General features: G+C 48.4%; 1 long non-coding RNA gene across 2 annotated transcripts; it reads right to left on the bottom strand.

The window, feature by feature from the left end:
- Window positions 1–13807: 13807 nt before the first annotated feature.
- Window positions 13808–15809, bottom strand: LOC132340635 (uncharacterized). Of its 2 annotated transcripts, none has more exons than XR_009489952.1 (3): window positions 15656–15809; window positions 15054–15278; window positions 13808–14962 (listed from the first exon to the last, which is right to left on the bottom strand). It is a non-coding gene; the product is annotated as an uncharacterized LOC132340635 (long non-coding RNA). The 2 variants fall into 2 exon arrangements; XR_009489953.1 differs by having other exon boundaries at window positions 15054–15274; window positions 15656–15794.
- Between the last annotated feature and the right edge of the window lie 1374 nt (window positions 15810–17183).

The raw sequence follows: 17183 nt of genomic DNA, 5'->3' as shown, positions 1-17183 counted from the left end.
CAGGGAGGGCGGGCGCTGTGAGAGCGGGGCTGGATTGCGGTGCTGGGCTTGGCGTGGGGCCAGCAGCGGTGGCGCAGGGGATCGTTCCCGCACCGCCACTCCGGAGCGCCGCGACTGGAATCTTGCTCTTTCTCTCTCTCCTTGGTTCTTTTAATTTATCCTCCTAACTGATAAAAATCGGTGTGTATATTCTGCTGCGAGTGTTGTAGCGATAATATCCCGAGAGACAGTCCCCTGAGATTAGTGCTGAGAAACTGGGGAAACCTTCGGTGGGGTGGGGAGCCTTGTTTTTCAAATGAAACTTATCAGACTCTCAGAAAAGATCAGGCCGTGGTATGAACTAGAGGACAATCAGACGAGGCCCGAGTGTGGTAGTTTGGATAAGAGATTAATATCAAGTTTGATTTCCCGTAGACGCGAGGATAAATGCTCAGGGTGCTCAGGTGAGCTGGAGTATGCGAGGCTCTTTGTGGTGTCAGCATGTCAGCGGAGCTCGGCAGCAAAGGAAAAGGGAGAGCATACCTTAGTCTGAAAGGGAAAAGGGGAGAAAAGGAAAAAAGAGCCAATATTGGACAGCGAAAGTAAAACAAGGGAGGAAGAAGGCTTAGATCGAGTTGCTCCCGTCCTGAGGGTGGGGTCGGTCGGGTCCGGGCCAAGGTGTGTCCCCGCCGCCGCCACCGCCCCCCCGCCGCATCCGCCACGATCGGGGGGCGGGGGAGGCGCAGCTCAGGCGGGGTCCCAGCCAGGGCAGGAGGAGAAAGGCGAGCCTGGGCAGGCAGGGATGCCGCCGCCCCCGCCCCAGGAGGAGCAGCCGGGGGCAGAGCCTTGTACCGGGAGAGGGGAGGGGATGGATGGCGGGCACAGCCCACGGCACCGCCCCGGGAGGAGCAGCCGGGGGCAGAGCCTTGTACCGGGAGAGGGGAGGGGAGAGGGAACCTCCCATGGGGGCAGGGGTCTCTCCGCTCTCAGGTCTGTCCGTTTCCATAGCAACCCTGAACGCTGGGGAGCCGCTTCGGGGGATGACGTCACCGATGCAGGCGGACGCGCAGCCCGGGTTAAAAGACGCAGCAAATCCTGCGTGGGACTTCCTAGGATCGGGGGTAGGCAAAATAGATTATATGGTACAACAGGGTCAGCCGAATCAGAGCGCTCCTGCTCCAGGAGCTCCGAGGAAGATGAAATTGATGAACTCATTGCAGCCTCGAGCAAGCGAAGGAGGGGAAAGATCGTGAGAAAAGCCATCAAAGAGCGCAGCCCCATAGTGAAACATACTAGATAAAAAAAGAGAAAAGAACCGGTTTTACAAGTCCCACTACGACCAGCAGTTGGCAGCCAGGAGCCGATAATGTAAAGGTTCCATATTCCCTTGTGAAAAACCTTCCTGTTAATATGTAAAAGTTTAATAAAGGACAATAGGAGACAGAGACAGTAAAGCAAAGATTACAGCCGGGTGCACCTTGGCACTCAGCCAAGAGCACCCCTGCTAGTTTGGGAAATACCCTTTTTATACCATTTCTATTACATCAGCCTGTTGCATATTCATAGACCCTGATGCATATCCATCATCTAGTTTACATATTCCAGGAACTGCTTAGCATGGCTCCTCCCTGGTCTGTCTTTTTAGAGCCTGTGTGTTTCTTGGCTGTGAGTTTGGTTCCCTCTCTTGATCACTTCCACTCTGGGCCTTGGTCCACACTTTCTTCAGACCCCAGATGCTGATAGTTGGCATATCAACAGCAGGGTGCTCATGCCATGTTCACTGGATGTTATCCTGACCAGACAGACAGTTCACTCCTAACTAGATCAGCTACTATGTATAAGTTTTCGTTAACAGCAGAAATAAAAGCAAACTTTTTTTAACATTGTACATACAACATTCATCTTAATATTTGCAAAAAACAAACAATATAATATGCATTTATATCAATCCCTCCTCTTCCCTTTTTTACAAATTATTTGGCTTGAACAGTTTTTCTATCTTTTCTATCATTTCTTTTTTTTAATCCTCCATTATTTGCTTCTTTTTTCATAAAAAATTTTTGCTTCTTCTTAGGGGTATTCGGGTTTTTTTTTGTTTCTTTAATACCATAATCTTTTGTGCAGTCCCAGATGTAGTCAATTTTGGGTCTATAGGCATTGTTACTGAGTCATTAAAACTGAAAATCAAGGACAAAGACTCTCTAACTAGTTAAAGTTAGAAAGTTGTATGTTTATTACACCAGTGGGCAGCACGGGGGGAAGTCGTCCCCGAAATGCGTGACTGCACCACACAAGGATTTTTGCCTTCTATTTATTTCCCAAAATAATACATATGCACAACCCCAGTACTTCCTGTCCCCTCTTTGTGTTTAAATGAGGTTATTAGTCCTTCATGCACGCGCAATTCTTCTCTTGAATTGGGTGGGTGTAGTGGTTTTGGTTTGCCAGTTTCAGGTTTCCCAATTTTGAGATTTTCCCGGCCAACACACCAAACAATGTGGCAGGTTCAGTGCTGGCCAATGACCAATACACTCACTTCCTGCTGTGAGATGGGATTAGGAGAAAGGCAAAGCAGGCTCAAAACTTTAAAAGGGTATAAAGGAAATGTTATTAAAAGTAACTAAAAAGAAAAAACAGTAGTAAGAATCAAAACAAACCCTTCAGAACACTTCTCCTCCCCCCACAACCTTTTCTTTTCCACTGGCAGTGTAAAGAAACCAAACCTAAGATTTCCAGTCAGTTTACCATTTCCAAAAAAGTCTTTCTTCAGTTCACTGAGGAAGAGAAGTCCCTCTTGTTAAGGTTGTGGAGACTTCTCCACAAGAGGATAGAAACCAGTTCTCTCGTGGTTCTCAATTTCGTCACGAATAGCAGCTGCCTGGGGAACCCTGCTATTGTGAAATCCTTCCCATTTCTGCAAGCCTTCCCACTGCTCCTCGATGGGCCATGTCGACTTATGGGGCATTGTTTAATGATGAGCAGTTCAAAGGCAAAAGTTCTCATTATCTATTTCTAAAATCATCTTCATCCCTGGGAACAGAGATCTTCTCCTGGAAGCACAGGACTGCTTTTCTCTCTTCCTCTGTTCAGCCTTCTCATGGGATCACAGCTATTTCAACATCTGCTTATCCTAGCATGGAGACATTTGCTCGATATCAATTTGAACACTTTCATCTCCCCATAGTTTCTTGTGTTATAAGGAAAAAGAGTCCTTTCTCCCTAGCTTCCAAGAGGATTTCAGCTCCAAAAACAAGGCATCTCTTCCTCCCTCCCACCGACTAGAAAGGAGAGAGTTCCCGGGTTTTTTCATCTTTAACATGTGTGTTGCCCAGAGGCGTCTCCAGCTTCTGAGTCGTTCAACAGACTGTCAGTTACACAAAAAGCTTTGCATCACTTCCCTGAATTTCCTCCCATTCCAAACCATGACAGCTGGCGTCTCAAATTGGGTCAGTGGTCCCAGGGATGAAGTCAGGAAGGTCTTTGTCAGGTCTCTGGGACACTCTGGCATGGTCTAAGGCTTTGTGATGGATTAACATGGAGTCCAGGTGCTGGGCATTGTTCTACTGGTTTGTCCTGGGTTGACTATATGATGCTTTTATCCCCAGTCGTCTCGTTCTGTTTATGCTGAATAAGAAGTTTTGCACATTTAAGACTTGTTCCAAAGATTGAAGGGAGGAGAGAAGGAGAGAAGAAGCGTGCAGTTTGTTTTCAGACACTGAACTCACTCCTACACATCCCTGCTCCTGGACTGTGCTGTCTGCGGACAAACAGACAGCAGAACAGAGCTCTCTCTTTTTTTTTTTTTTTTTTTTTTTTCTTTTTTTTTTTTCTTTTCGTTAGTTTAGCTAGCTGAGGCAAAGAAGTTCCCTGGACTGTGGTTTTTTTCTTTTTTTTCCCTTTTTTTGGACCTGTTCACACCCACCTTGGACTGAACACCCAGCAGAGCACAGGCAGCTCTCATCAGTGGCCAGCGGGCCGGGCCTGGGCCACGGCATTTCCAGCGCCGGATGGACTGATAAGGGACTGAGTGAGCTGAACTGGAACCTGGGGAGGGGACTCTCTGGGTTTGTCATCTCCTTTGGAGCAGCAAGGGGTTTGATTGTTTAATATTGTTTAGGTTTTATTGTTTAATAAACAGTTTTTTTCCACTTTTCTCCAAGGAGGTATTTTTCTCCTGGACTGGTTGGGGGGAAGGGCGATTGAATCTGACTTCCTAGAGGAGCCCTTTGGGGGTTCTCTCCCAAATCTGCCCTGAACCAGGACAACCGGGAATGCCTGAGGCTTTTCTGGCTCAGAGGCAAGGGCAGCACAAGCTTGTCCTCTCTGCCTTTAAGGCCTGTAAAACGTCCATGATGGTTTTCCACAACGTAGCATACGTGGATGCCTCTTTTGCCTCATTTTCCCCGGATGCAGTGCAGTCCCACAACCTTCGCTCCACAGCTTCCCATGTCGAAATCTCAAAGGCACCCTGTGCTCCTGCTATGAGAGTATGTTCCCAAGCCCAGTGTAATCGTCCCTTCAAATTGGAAGCATCATACTTTTGTTCTCTCTTAGAGAGCATATGTTGGAGGAGTTTCTGAACACCTTCCCTTTCATGTTCAGACCCCATCTCCTCCCCGGCCGCTCACCTTGATCAGGGCGAGATTCAGGACATCTACAATTGGAGCTCCAGTAACCTTTTCCTCTCACCGGGGCAGTGAGGATGCTTTCGACCGGCTTCTCCTCTCCTCGAGGGCTGGCTCTGATCCTCTGCACAGCAGCCAAATTGCTGTCCTTGAGTCCCTCTCAGGGCTGCCCGTGATCTCCACCAGAAATGTGGGGAGAACGGTGTGGGATGCAGAGGTTCAGGGACATCACACCACAACCAATATGATCCAGTGAAGCCAAATTTATTATCCTTAAAAAGACTGTATTTATAATAATTCTCTACTGTCCACGCTTCTCTAGCTAATACATGATTGGCTAAGCTTAGCAGTTCACATGTCTGAGATAGGATGCTGATTGGATCATCTAACTTTTCACGCGTCTGGCTGTGGTTTTCTGTCCCACCCGTGAACTGTCTTTTTCCTTACTTTCCCAAGCTCACTGGCAAACTTGCTGAGTCCATTTGACTCTTCTTCTTGTATCTTTTCCAAGGATATACCGACCCCATTTTCTGAATATGTCCATTATTGTTTGTGAACGTGTCCATTGTCCATTATCCCAAGCAGGCTGGATTGTGCATCAGATGAATATGGCCATTGTCCTGCAAAAACTCCTCTGCAAAAACTCCTCAACAGTAGGCCTCAACCATCTGGTCGATTGTAGGTTCTGGGTTGAAGGGGAGAGCTCTTAGTATTGTTTTGCACTCATTGTTCGCCTTTGCCAAGGCCATCTTATTTAGAACTCCCTTCCTGGCCTCTGGGCTTTCTGTTTGTCTCTCAAGTGCAACTTTAAGTCTGTCTACAAATTTTATTAAAGTTTCACTTGCTCCTTGTTTGATGTTAGTGAAACTCTGTGTAGGTAGGGTGTCATCGAGAGCGAGGAGCAGGGATGTCTTTGCAGCTGTGGCGATGTCATTGAGTGCAGCTTCTTGTAAATCCTTTGCTTGGTCTTGTGGCTTCTGGAAGTCACCTTCTCCCGCCATTTCTTCAAGGGTTAAATTTGGTTTGTTGGCATCTTTTGAATATGTGTCTCTAGTGATTTGAGATTCCTTTTTTCACTGCCTCTCCCACAGCATGTACTCAGCCGGGGAGAGGAGGCAGTTCATGATATTTTTATTTTCATGTGGACCAAGACATGGTCAGAGAAGGTGACTTCCAGTGAGTTTTTACAGAAGTGCAACCCATGCCCATGCCCATTAGCCACTTTGCAGAGCTCCTTTACTTCCCCATAAGAGATGGGCTCCCAGGAATTGATTGCAGTCATCCTTCTGCTGCATTTACCTGTAACTGGGAAGGCCAAGATCTTTTAGGCGAGCTCTGAGCCCTCCCAGGTAGTTTCCCTCTGCAGCTTGGCCCAGCAATCCTCAGACTTGGGACTGGAATCTGAGTGTGAGGAATCCTCACTCATCCTCTGAGGATGAGGATGGAGGGCGCTTGATGACTGCAGGGGGCCTCTTGGGGCAGCCAGAATCTGCCTGTGTGTGGGAGGCAGTGGAAGCCAATATGGCCTCCTCCTGGTCACTGTCATCCCACAACACTTCTGTTCCCAGTGTTGTGGGAATGGGAAGGGGAGGGACCATCAGGGGAGGAGCCAAGAGTGGAGGAGGTAGAGATGGGGTGTGCACAACAGGGAGGGGGTTCCCAATAGAGAGGGGAAGTCCCAACAGGGACACACTTCCTGACACAGAAGGGGAGGGGCAGGGCTCGATTACAGGAATAAAGAAAGTGGGAGGAGGGTCAGAGAGGTCATTTTTGGCAGGACAGGGAGGTCACAAAATGGCCATCGCCTTTGTGGGGTCAGCACCATTTTGTGGGAAAAGGGCAGGAAAACTTGGAGAGGGAGAAGACAAGATGGCGGGGCTGGCCACATTGCCAGCACCATCTTGGAGAACGACTGGGGGTGGTAGAACTGGGTACGTGGGCATTGGTAAGAGGGTTAGGGGAGAGCCCAAGGCAGCATGGCCAGTGCTGCCCTGCAGAGGGGACAGAGGACACTGAGAGATGTCAGGGAGACGGGAGCAACCCTGCTCCTGCTGGCAGGATCCATCTCCCAATCCACCCTGAGGCTAGGAAGAGGGTTTAGGGACGCGAGGGAAGGAACGTGAAGAATGGGTTTTAAACTGGGGTGCTGAATGTTTCCCAACATTTTCTACAGACTAAACAATAATATCAAACAAAGGATAAAATTTCCCACTGAAAGATCCCCTTTATCATGAAGAACATAGAACCTTTTCCCCACATGGTCCCAGAACTAATTAGTTACAATGGATTCCCTCATAACATCAGGAAAATACTTAAACAACCAACAAAAAAACCATTTTAAGTCTGCCTTTGAGAAATGAAAATTTTCCCCACAAGGATTCCTTTAACTTGGGTATAAACTTCCCTCTGAGGGTGGGTCACTTTGGCTCCCATCCCCACACTTCCTCCCAACATCCAAGAGGAAAAGAAAGCAAAGAAAAGATGAAAAGGCTGACCCCCAAATATATTACTCACAAGACAGTGGGTCAACAAAAGCTTTTGGGGTGGTCCATCAGCTTTGTCTGATTTTCTCCCCTCGGGAAGGCTGCTGGTTGCCTGTGGGATTCCCCCAATAAAAGTTAGGAGTCTCCTCTAGGAACTGGCTGCTCCAAACACAACTTAATTCCAGTAGCAAAAAAGCCACTGGAGACGCTTCCAGGAATGCTCTGAAGAGGTCCCTGTTCAGGGTGCCAGCTGTCACAAGCCGCTCACCCGTTGGAGGTGGAGTGAGAGGCAGCGGAGCCGTGACCTTCCAGAAGTGTCTCCAGTAATGAAGGCGCCCGGGGGCACAGGCACACACACACAGAGTCACTGCAGCACACACTTCTCTTGTGGAATCACCAAGGACAAAGAAGTGGGAAGGGGCTTTGTATGGAGGTCAGAGGAGGAGGTTTATTGCAGCCATGCACAAAGAGGTCCAGGGACAGAGACAAAAGAACATTGGAGGGTCCAGGTTTAAATACAGGGGACAAAGGGGGTGGAGCAGAGCATCAGGGCCAATGGGCTGAGGGCTCAGGGCAGTACAGAGGGGAGACAAGGGGTGGCAGCCAATAGGGTAAAGGGGCGGGACACTGTGGCAATATGGGGCCAATGGGTAAGCAGGGAAGGGAGAACATTCTAGGGCATACACAATAAGGAAAAAGGGGCAGAGAGGCCAACAGGCCAACCAGGGAGGTAGAACTGGGGTACATTTGCATATACAACAAAGCATCCTGGGAGAGGCTCTGCTCAGTCACCTGAACAGGGGAGATTTCTCCAACTTAGGGTCTGTCTGTCCAAAGGACTATAATGGACTTTGTTCTGTAGGCCCACCAGCCTCCACAGATGCTCAGTGGAAAAAGGGGTTAGAAGCTTTGCTTGTGAAATTTGTGGGGCATGCAAACCAGAATATCACAGCCCTCACAACTGACCACCTGGCTGGAGAAGGAGCCCACTCAGACCCTGTTGGGCAAGCCCACATTCCTAGAGAGGCCCTGGAGGGTATTACTGAAGTTGTGCATACCACATTTTTAAAGGTCCCTGAATCTGTGACCCCCCAGAAAGTATTTACTAATGTAAAGCAAGGACTGGCTGAGCCTTATATGCAATTCATTGGCTGCTTGAAACAAACTCTTAGAAGACAAATTGAGAATGACATTGCCAGAGAGGTATTGGTTTTAAAATTAGCTGTTGAAAATGCTAATGAGAATTGTAAAAAACTTCTGAAGTCCTTGCCTAAGGAGGAACCCACCCTGCTGGAAATGACAGAGGCATGGAACCACCTGTGTACCTTCAGCATAGGGCAGCAGTTACTCATGAAGCTGTGGGGGCTGGTATAGCAAATGCCTTTGCAGCTTTGGAGACTATGCCAGGGGACCCTGAACATGCTTCAGGGTCAGGAAATCTGGGCATTTGAAAAAGGAGTGTTTTGGAAAAGGGGAGGCCAGACCCAAAGCTCCCAGTATTTGCCCTCAGTGCCGTAATGGAAGGCATTATGCTAATCAACAATGTTCCAAGTGGTGGATTTTGAAGAGCATTTGATATCAGGAACCAGGAGCTGAGGCGCGGGGTGGCACCGCACACAGACACAAATGGCCCAGCCGATGCCTCAGAGCAGACCACAGCAAGGCCCAGCCCAGCTGCCACGAGCAGCCTTCGCCTGACCATCGCCAATTTACAACCATCCACAGCAGGGAGCGCCGGGCTGGACCTGGCAGCCTCCATCACAGTAACGTTCCTTGAGTCATCTGTTCAGTTGCTTCCCACAGGAGCTTTCGGACCACCCGGGCAGCGTATGCATGCATTGTTTTTAGGTCGGTCATCCACCTCTTTGATGGCACTTTTTGTTCTCCCTGGGGTTACAGACTCTGACCCTGATAATGAGATTATGATCATGGCATGAACACCCCGACTGCCTTTCACTCTTCCCCAAGGAACTTGAATAGCTCAATTGAGTTTATTTCCCCAAACCATGAGCATTCCTTTCACAGACGTAATGCGAAAAGGGGGATTTGGGTCTACTGGAACACCCCAAGTATGCTGGGTAAAACCTATATTAGAACAACGCCCCACATGCTGGTGTACCCTGACATGAAAAGGGCAAAAGATAACACTTGACAGCCTCAAAGACACAGGGGCTGAAGTTACAGCTGTCTCTCAAGCCAAATGGCCCTCACAGTGGTCCCTTGCTGAAGTGCTCTAGGCACTTTCAGGCATTGGAGGAAGCAGCCACAGCTGTCAAAGCCCCCACCTGGTACAGATCAAAGGCCCCGAGGGACACTGTGCCTCAGTCATACTGTTTGTGTTACCAGTGCCAATGGTACTGTGGTGGGGGATGTTCTCTCCCAATGGGGCTTTGGAATTCAATCAGATTTTTAATGGGGGCCATTGGAGCGTGGCCCTTTAAAACTAACCTGGAAAACAGAGAAACTGGTTTGGGTGGATCAATGGCCTCTACCATTGCAAAAACTTTGTACATTAACAGAGTTGGTCCAACAACAACTCCAGAAAGGGCATACTGTCCCTTCTACCCGTCCTTGGAATTCTCCCATGTTTGTTATCAAAAAACAAACTGGCAAATGGCGTTTACTCCATGATCTTTGAAAAATTAATGCAGCTATGGAGGACACAGGAGCCTTACAGCCTGGTCTCCCATCTCCTACTATGATTCCCCAAAACTGGCACTTTGTTATTGATTAAAAAGGTTGCCTTTTGATATTCCTTTACATCCTGATGATGATCCTAAATTTTCCTTTTCAGTTCCAAGCACAAACATGCAGGCGCCCTTACAGCAATATCACTGGATGGTTTTACCTCAGGGCATGAAAAACAGCTGTACTATTTGCCAGTGGTATATGGCTAGGTCCTCAATTCTGTTCATCAACAAATGCCCAATGTTCTTTTGTACCATTCTACGGATGACATTCCTGTAGCAGCTGAACAACAGGAAGTCATGGAGAAAGCCTTAGTTAGCCCCTGTCACCTGTAAAACCTGTAAATCAGGCACAGCTCCCGAAAGGGTACAAAAACATCCTCTGTGGAGGTATTTGGGGTAGCACATTGGAGTCTATTCAATTTCTCCCCAAACGCTGCAAATTCAGACAAATATTTGCACCTTACATGATGCACAAAAACTTTTGTGAACAATCAGCTGGGTGTGTTCATTGTTAGGGATTTCAGATGCAAAGGTTAGTCCTTTAGTTTGAATGGTTAAAAGCAGACTCAGACCGTTTATCACCTAGACAACTTACATTTCAAATTCAGCAGGTGCTGCAATGCCCAAGTGATGCCATAGTAAACCAACAAGCTGCACGCTGGGCGCCTGAGCTGCCTTTGTTTTTAATCATCTTGTGTCCAGCAAAACAGCCCCAGGCCTTGATGTTTCACTGGGACTCCAAGGCACCAGACTCTTTGTTTATCACTGAATGGATTTATTTACCACACCAAATGACCAAAACCATCAGAACCCAACATGAAATGATGGCCCACTTGGTTTTTAAGGCCCGACAGAGACTCATTTCTCTTGCAGGAGTGGAATTTTCCACTATTTTCCTACCTTTTACCACCTTGTATTTGAATTGAGTATTTTAGGAATCAGAGGCTGTTCAGATGGCCTTTGCTGAACTCAGTGGACAAATCTCAATACATCCTCCAAAACATAAGCTTTTAATACCTTTATTTCAATCAATAGAAAAATCAGAGGACTGAGGTTCCACTTCAAGGCTTAACAGTATTCACAGATGGTTCTGGTCACTCTCAGAAATCAGTGATAGTATGGAGAGACCTCTCTTCTAGTGCCTGGAGAGAAGATTTTTCCACACCTGAGGGGTTCCCCAAATTGTTGAATTTGCTGCTGTTGTCAAAGCTTTTCAAAAATTTCCTGTTCCTTTTAATCTGCTTACAGATTCAGCTTATGTTGCAGGAATAGTGTTGAGAGCCAAAGAATCAGTTTTGAAAGAGGTTGAAAATTCAAAACTTTTTTATTGGTTGCACCTCCTCATTTTTTCCATAGAAAATAGAACATTTCCTTACTTTGTTATGCAGATTTGATCACATACAGGCATTCCCAGATTTTTAGCTGAAGGAAACAGGCAAGCTGACCTTTTAACAATGCCTGTACAACAATCTGCTCTACCTAATAAGATAGAATAGGCTAAATTGAGCCATTCGTTTTTTCACCAAAATGCTGAAACTTGGATTTGTCCCTTTGACATTACTAAAGCCCAAGCTTCAAGAATTATTGCTGTTTGTCCTGATTGCCAAAGGTGCTCTTTTCTCTCTATTGCAGGAAGTGTTAACTCCAGAGTGCTTCAGAGCCTTCAGGTCTGGCATCAGACATTACCTATTTTTCTGAATTTGGTCATTTAAAATACATTCATTCCTCTATTGATACCTTTTCTGGTGCTCTTTTTGCATCAGCCTATCCAGGGGAAACAGATAAAGATGTCTCTAGACACTTTGCTGCTTTTGCCACTCTTGGTATACCATCTGAAGTGAAGACAGACAATGGCCCAGCTCATACTTCCTGTCGAGTTGCTGCCTCTTTCGCCTTATGGGGAATTCTTGCATTTGTGGGGCTCCCAGATGAAGGAAGGAATGATGAATCTGACTCCGTGTTCTTAGAAGGCTAATTTATTATTTTATGATACTATATTATATTAAAGAATGATATACTAAAACTTATTAAACTATACTAAAGAATACAGAAAGGAGACATCCAGAAGGCTAAAAGATACTAATGAAAAACTCATGACTCCTTCCAGAGTCCTGACACTGCTTGACTGGGATTGGTCATTAAGTCAAAACAATTCACATGAAACCAATGAAACAATCACCTGGGGGTAAACAATCTCCACACACATTCCAAAGCAGCAAAACACAGGAGAAGCAATGAGATAATATTGTTTTTCTTTTTCTCTGAGGTTTCTCAACTTCCCAGGAAAAGAATCCTGGGCAAAGGGATTTTTCCAGAAAATATGACTGCCACAGGGAATTAGGCACAAAACAGGTATTGCTCATTCCCCAACAGGCCAATCTGCCACTGAACGGGCTCATGGCTCCCTTGAGCATCTCCTGGTACAACAGAAAGGGGAGGTGGAGATGGCACCCCTGCCAAGAGACTGCAGAAAGCCCTTTATGTTTTAAAATTTTTGAATAGTTCTTTGATGGACCCAACCCATCGATTATTTGACATTTTAACTGTAATTCACAACTGCAACAAAAGGAAAACCCCTGCCTTAGTGAAGGATCCAGAATCTGGTAAGATCTTTGGGCCTTATCCTTAAATCACCTGGGGTAGAGGTTTTGCTTGTGTCTCCACAGAGAATGGTCCCAAGTGGATTCCAGCAAGAATGTGAAGCCCTTTTTTAGAATCTTTGAGTGCATCCCCTGAAGATTCACCTTGAACACCAACATTGGCCGAGAACCCTTGTGAACAGGACCTCACCACCACACCAGCACCTCTTTAACCTCTAACAGACTTATGCCCTTGGGAAAATGGTTAAGATTACCCCATGGTATCAGGGTTCACAGGGCTAGGAAAACTTCTGGGGGATTGGAGACTTGGTGGATGGATAAGAAATTTAGTTAAAATAGGCTTCTATGTATTAGGCATTGTATTATGTATTGCTATGGTTATTCCTTGTATTTACACTGTGTGAAAAAATTAATAGGCAACTCACTTAAGAGAGTATTTTTTCTTGAACACATAGAGGGAGGTATGGGGAATAAAACAGAGAATACAGTGGAACCGATAAAGGGGCCTGATATCTTAGGCCTGATCGAGCAGAAACTGTGGGAGGGACAGACACAGATTAAGGCTTCACTGGGCAAGAAGTGACCAAGAAACATGTTGTGAGACTTTGTGATGTTACCAGGTGATGTGATGTCATGAAGAATGTGTAACCAATGGGAAATTGTTACCAAAAATAGAGCCCTATATAAGTACCATACAAGTCAAACCCTATATAAACCCCTGGTATATTCAATAAAATTGGCTCCTGATCTAAACTTGGATGTTCCCATCTCTCAATCATCATTAACCCCCCTGGGTGAGGGGAAGGTGTTGGAGAGATTCCTTTCCCTTCTCCTTGTCCTGCTGTGATTTGGTTGGTAATAAATTCTCTCCCTGTGCCCAGGCTCAGTCTATTTTGCCAATGCTGGTGCTCCAGGCAGGATCTCTCACGGTCCTTCTCTCAACTCCCAGGCCTCTCCACAGCCAATCAGAGCATGCAATGAACAAGAGCCAGCCAATCAGAGAGAGCAGGTCTGATGACTCACCAGTTGCCGGGCAGACCCACAGCACCCAGTGTTCCCCACCTGGCCCCACCCTCCCTGCCCAAACACGGGAGGTCCCGGCCAGGTGCAAGGCCACGGGCAGGGGCTGCGGCCGCCACCGGCTCAGGAGCTCTGTGGGCAGAGAAAAGGGGGTGACACCGGGCTGGGGGGCACTCGCAGGGCTCCCCTAAATGGTGCCTCCATTTGTGTTGGCTCAAGTGAGAGCTTCTGGAGAATCTCTTCCCACACACAGGACACTCACTGGGCCTCTCCCCAGTGTGGATGTGCCTGTGGGTGACGAGGGTGGAGTTGTGCTTGAAGCCCTTCCCACAGTCCGGGCAGTGGAAGGGCCTCTCCTCTGTGTGAATCCGCTGATGTACTGAAGCACGGACAGACAACTCTGCAACTAATTAAAGTTCAAAAGAAGGCTGTTTTATTTCAGCACTGGACACATGAGGAATCATTTCCAAATGCATGTGCAAGGAGTGGCAGACTCCTGCTCTCTGTTTATACAGAAAAGGTTTTACATATCCAGGCAGTTTCTAAGGAGGCAGAATACAGAATCATTACCTGCCCACTTTGTGTTATAATCAGCTGAATACCTAATATGGCTGCGCAATTGCCCTCCCTTAATTGGGTCAGTGGGATTTTGAAATAAAGGAGTGGGCATATGGGAGGAAGAAAGCTGTCTTCCTCATGGTAAACTCCTCACCCATGGCCAGTTTGCAGGACTTTGTGATCTGCTGGTCACAGTCCAAGCCTCTCTGTTTGGACTGTGATTATTCTTCTTTAGACTGTGATTATAAAACTGTTTGATTATTCTTAAGGCAAGGTATTTCTATGGTCTCTGCTCCTTCACAATTGCTACATCTATCTCTGTCACTCCTGGCTTTACTTTCTAATATATTTGTTACTCTTTCACTAAGGTATGTGATTTTTGCTAGTTAACTTAGCTTCTTAACTAATTTTAAATCTTAACTAAAATATGTAATCTTCTACTATCTCAATTATATTCCCAGCTAGCCCCTCAACTCATCCACAGTTTTCAATTATTGTAAATACATTTCCAGCTGATCCCTTGATTCATTATGATGAGATTGGAGCTGCTCAGAAACCACTTCCTACACTCGGGACACTCACAGGGTCTCTCCTGGTGTGGATCTTGCGGTGACTGATGAGGTTGGAGCTCCACCCAAAGCCCTTCCCACACTCCCCACACTTGTAGGGCCAGTTCCCTGTGGGGATCACCTGGACCAGGTGTGAGCTCCAGAGCTCTGGCTGAAGCCCTTCCCACATCCCAAGCACTTGTGGGGCTTCTGCCTGCCATGAGTCCTCTCCACCACCTCTGAGTTCCAAATGGATCTCCAGCTGCCTTCCTGGCATAGGGGGCATCTTTCCTATTTACATCTCCAGGGGATCTGCAGCCCCTCCTTGTGTGGGATCTCCAGGGCTTTTCCTCCCCACTGGATTCCTGTGCCATGGAGCTGCTCCAAACAGCCTCTTCCATGAGGTTCTGCAGCAGGGATTTGCTCTCCCTGGTCTCCGTCTGCAGCTCAGTGCCTGGGCTAAGGAAAGAAAAGGAGAGAAGGAGTGAGGAAGGAAGAAGGACAGAATGAGAAGAGGAAGGAGGGTGGACAAGGACAGGATGGGACTTACCATTGTGCCACAGGGAAGGGGAAGGAGATCCCACCAATTCATCCCTGGCAGGATGGCCTTGGCCTGCAGGCACAGGAAATGCTGGGCTGATAGGTGGAGCAGAGGAGAGGGGGAAAGGGGCAGTGACTTCCTCCTCAGCTGCCTCAGTGTCCCACACCATTCTTCCTTTTCCTTGCAGCCTCCTCCACCTCCATCCAGACAAAGTTTGGGATTGACAAATCCTGGCTTGGGGGAAAAACAACAGCTGAGACCCTTGGTCCCACTGCCCAAGTCCAGCTCCAGAAGTAACCGCCCTGTCCACCGCTGGGCAGGCCCAGACCCTGCTCATCTCCAGCCTCCCCCACTCCTCCAGGCTGCTGGGATCCCCCAGCTCCGGGATTGGCTCTTGCTGCTCTCCCCATTCTGATGCCAATGTCCACCCCCAACTGGTACCACCTCCCCAGCCAGTACAGAGACTGCCACAGGAACCCTCCACAATTCTCCAAAGGGGCATCTGTTCTCACCCCTGGGGCCCTGCAAGATCCAAACATCCCCTCTCCTGCAAACAAACCCTCCCAGAGATTCCCCGATGGATTTGGGGCAAGCTCCCCCTCCCCACTCACCTGTGAGATCTGGGGGGGGTCGAGGCTGCCAGGGCCAGGAGAGCTGCAGACTCAGCGAGTGGGCGGGAAAACCCTGTGGTTCTGCTGCAGCTCTTCCTCTTCCTCCTCCTGTTCCTCCTTTTCCAAATCCTCCTCTCTCCCTCCTCCTGCTCCTCCTCCTCCTGCTCCTCCTCCCTGCCTACCCCAGACCCCCTTGTCCCACCCACCTCTCCCCCACAGTCACAGCACGATCAACTTCTGGGTGGAGGGAACCCCCCATGAGCCCCCCAGGGATGGGCAGGGGGCTTGAGGACCCACCCAGTGCAGATCCATTCCCCCCCAGAGCCCCAGGGAATCACTCCAGGGATCAAGTGATGGGGACACAAAAGGATCCCCATGGAACCACCTTTTTTCTGTTCCATCCCTACCTTTCCCTCCCCTCACTTATCATTCCTCCAACCCAAAGACCCCTCCCAACTCAATTTGGGGGTCCCATCCCCTTCTCCCGCTCTGAATCCTCTTTTCCTCTGCTCTTCCACCCCTTCCACATTGTCCCTCCAGCCCCACCCCACACCCCTGTGCTCGGTTTTGGGGGATCCAGGCCCCTCCTGCTCCGCCTGGGGGTCACATCCCCCCTTTCCCTCAATTCTGGCAGCTCCTGGCAGCTTTTTCCTGGGAAGAATCCCCGAGTTTTGGGACTTTTGGGGTGTAGCTTAGGAGTGTGACAGCTCTCTCTGGCTTTCCCCTCCCTGTTGTGGCCCCTCAGCTGCCCCTGACACCCTGGGGGTGCTGGGATTTCCCTCCTGGGGACAAGGATGTTCATCCCCTTCCAGGAGCCCAATGCCCGGCTGGGGCTCCAGGTCAGGGGGTCCTTGAGCAGCTGCCCCAGAACCTCCCCCAGGGTCTCCCAGCGCAGCCGGAGCCGCTCGGCCTGGGATCCCCAAAGGCCTCAGCAAGCCCCAAGTGCCTCCCAGGAACCCTCAACTCCCTCAAACCCAGCATCCCCCACATCCCCTGAAAGTTCCCCCCATGGCACCGACCATGGCCATGTCCCCACGTGTCACTGCCCATGTCCCACCATGTCCTCACCCACGGCTGTCTCCCCACCATGTTTCCATCCCTGTCATTGTCCCCCACATCTCCATCCATGCCCGTGTCCACCCATGTCCCCACAAATGGCCCCATCCCCGTTCATGTCCATGTGTCCCCATTTCACTCTCCATGTCTGTGTCCTACTATGACCACACCTATGTCTTAGTTCAGTGTCTATTTTTACCTCAATATTGAATATTTTAAAGCAATAAAGAGAAAATGAAAACAAAATCAAGGCCAAAGAAAAGGATTTCCGTGTCCGTGCTGGCTGAGGATCCATGTGCTTGGGTAGAAGGCAAGAACGTTTTTTGGTGGAGTTTCTATCCCACTGTCTCCAAAATCTTGGTCTTTTCCCCAGTTTTACACCATTTGGCTGTAGAAGACACCCTTGGCAATAGGAAATCAAAGTCGTGGAATCCCTGAAGTTGGAAAAGACCTTGTCCTGGTTCAGAGCAAA

This window comes from Haemorhous mexicanus, chromosome 32, assembly GCF_027477595.1.
Source record: "Haemorhous mexicanus isolate bHaeMex1 chromosome 32, bHaeMex1.pri, whole genome shotgun sequence".
NCBI lineage: Eukaryota > Metazoa > Chordata > Aves > Passeriformes > Fringillidae > Haemorhous > Haemorhous mexicanus.
This window is presented reverse-complemented; position numbering and strand designations above follow the sequence as displayed.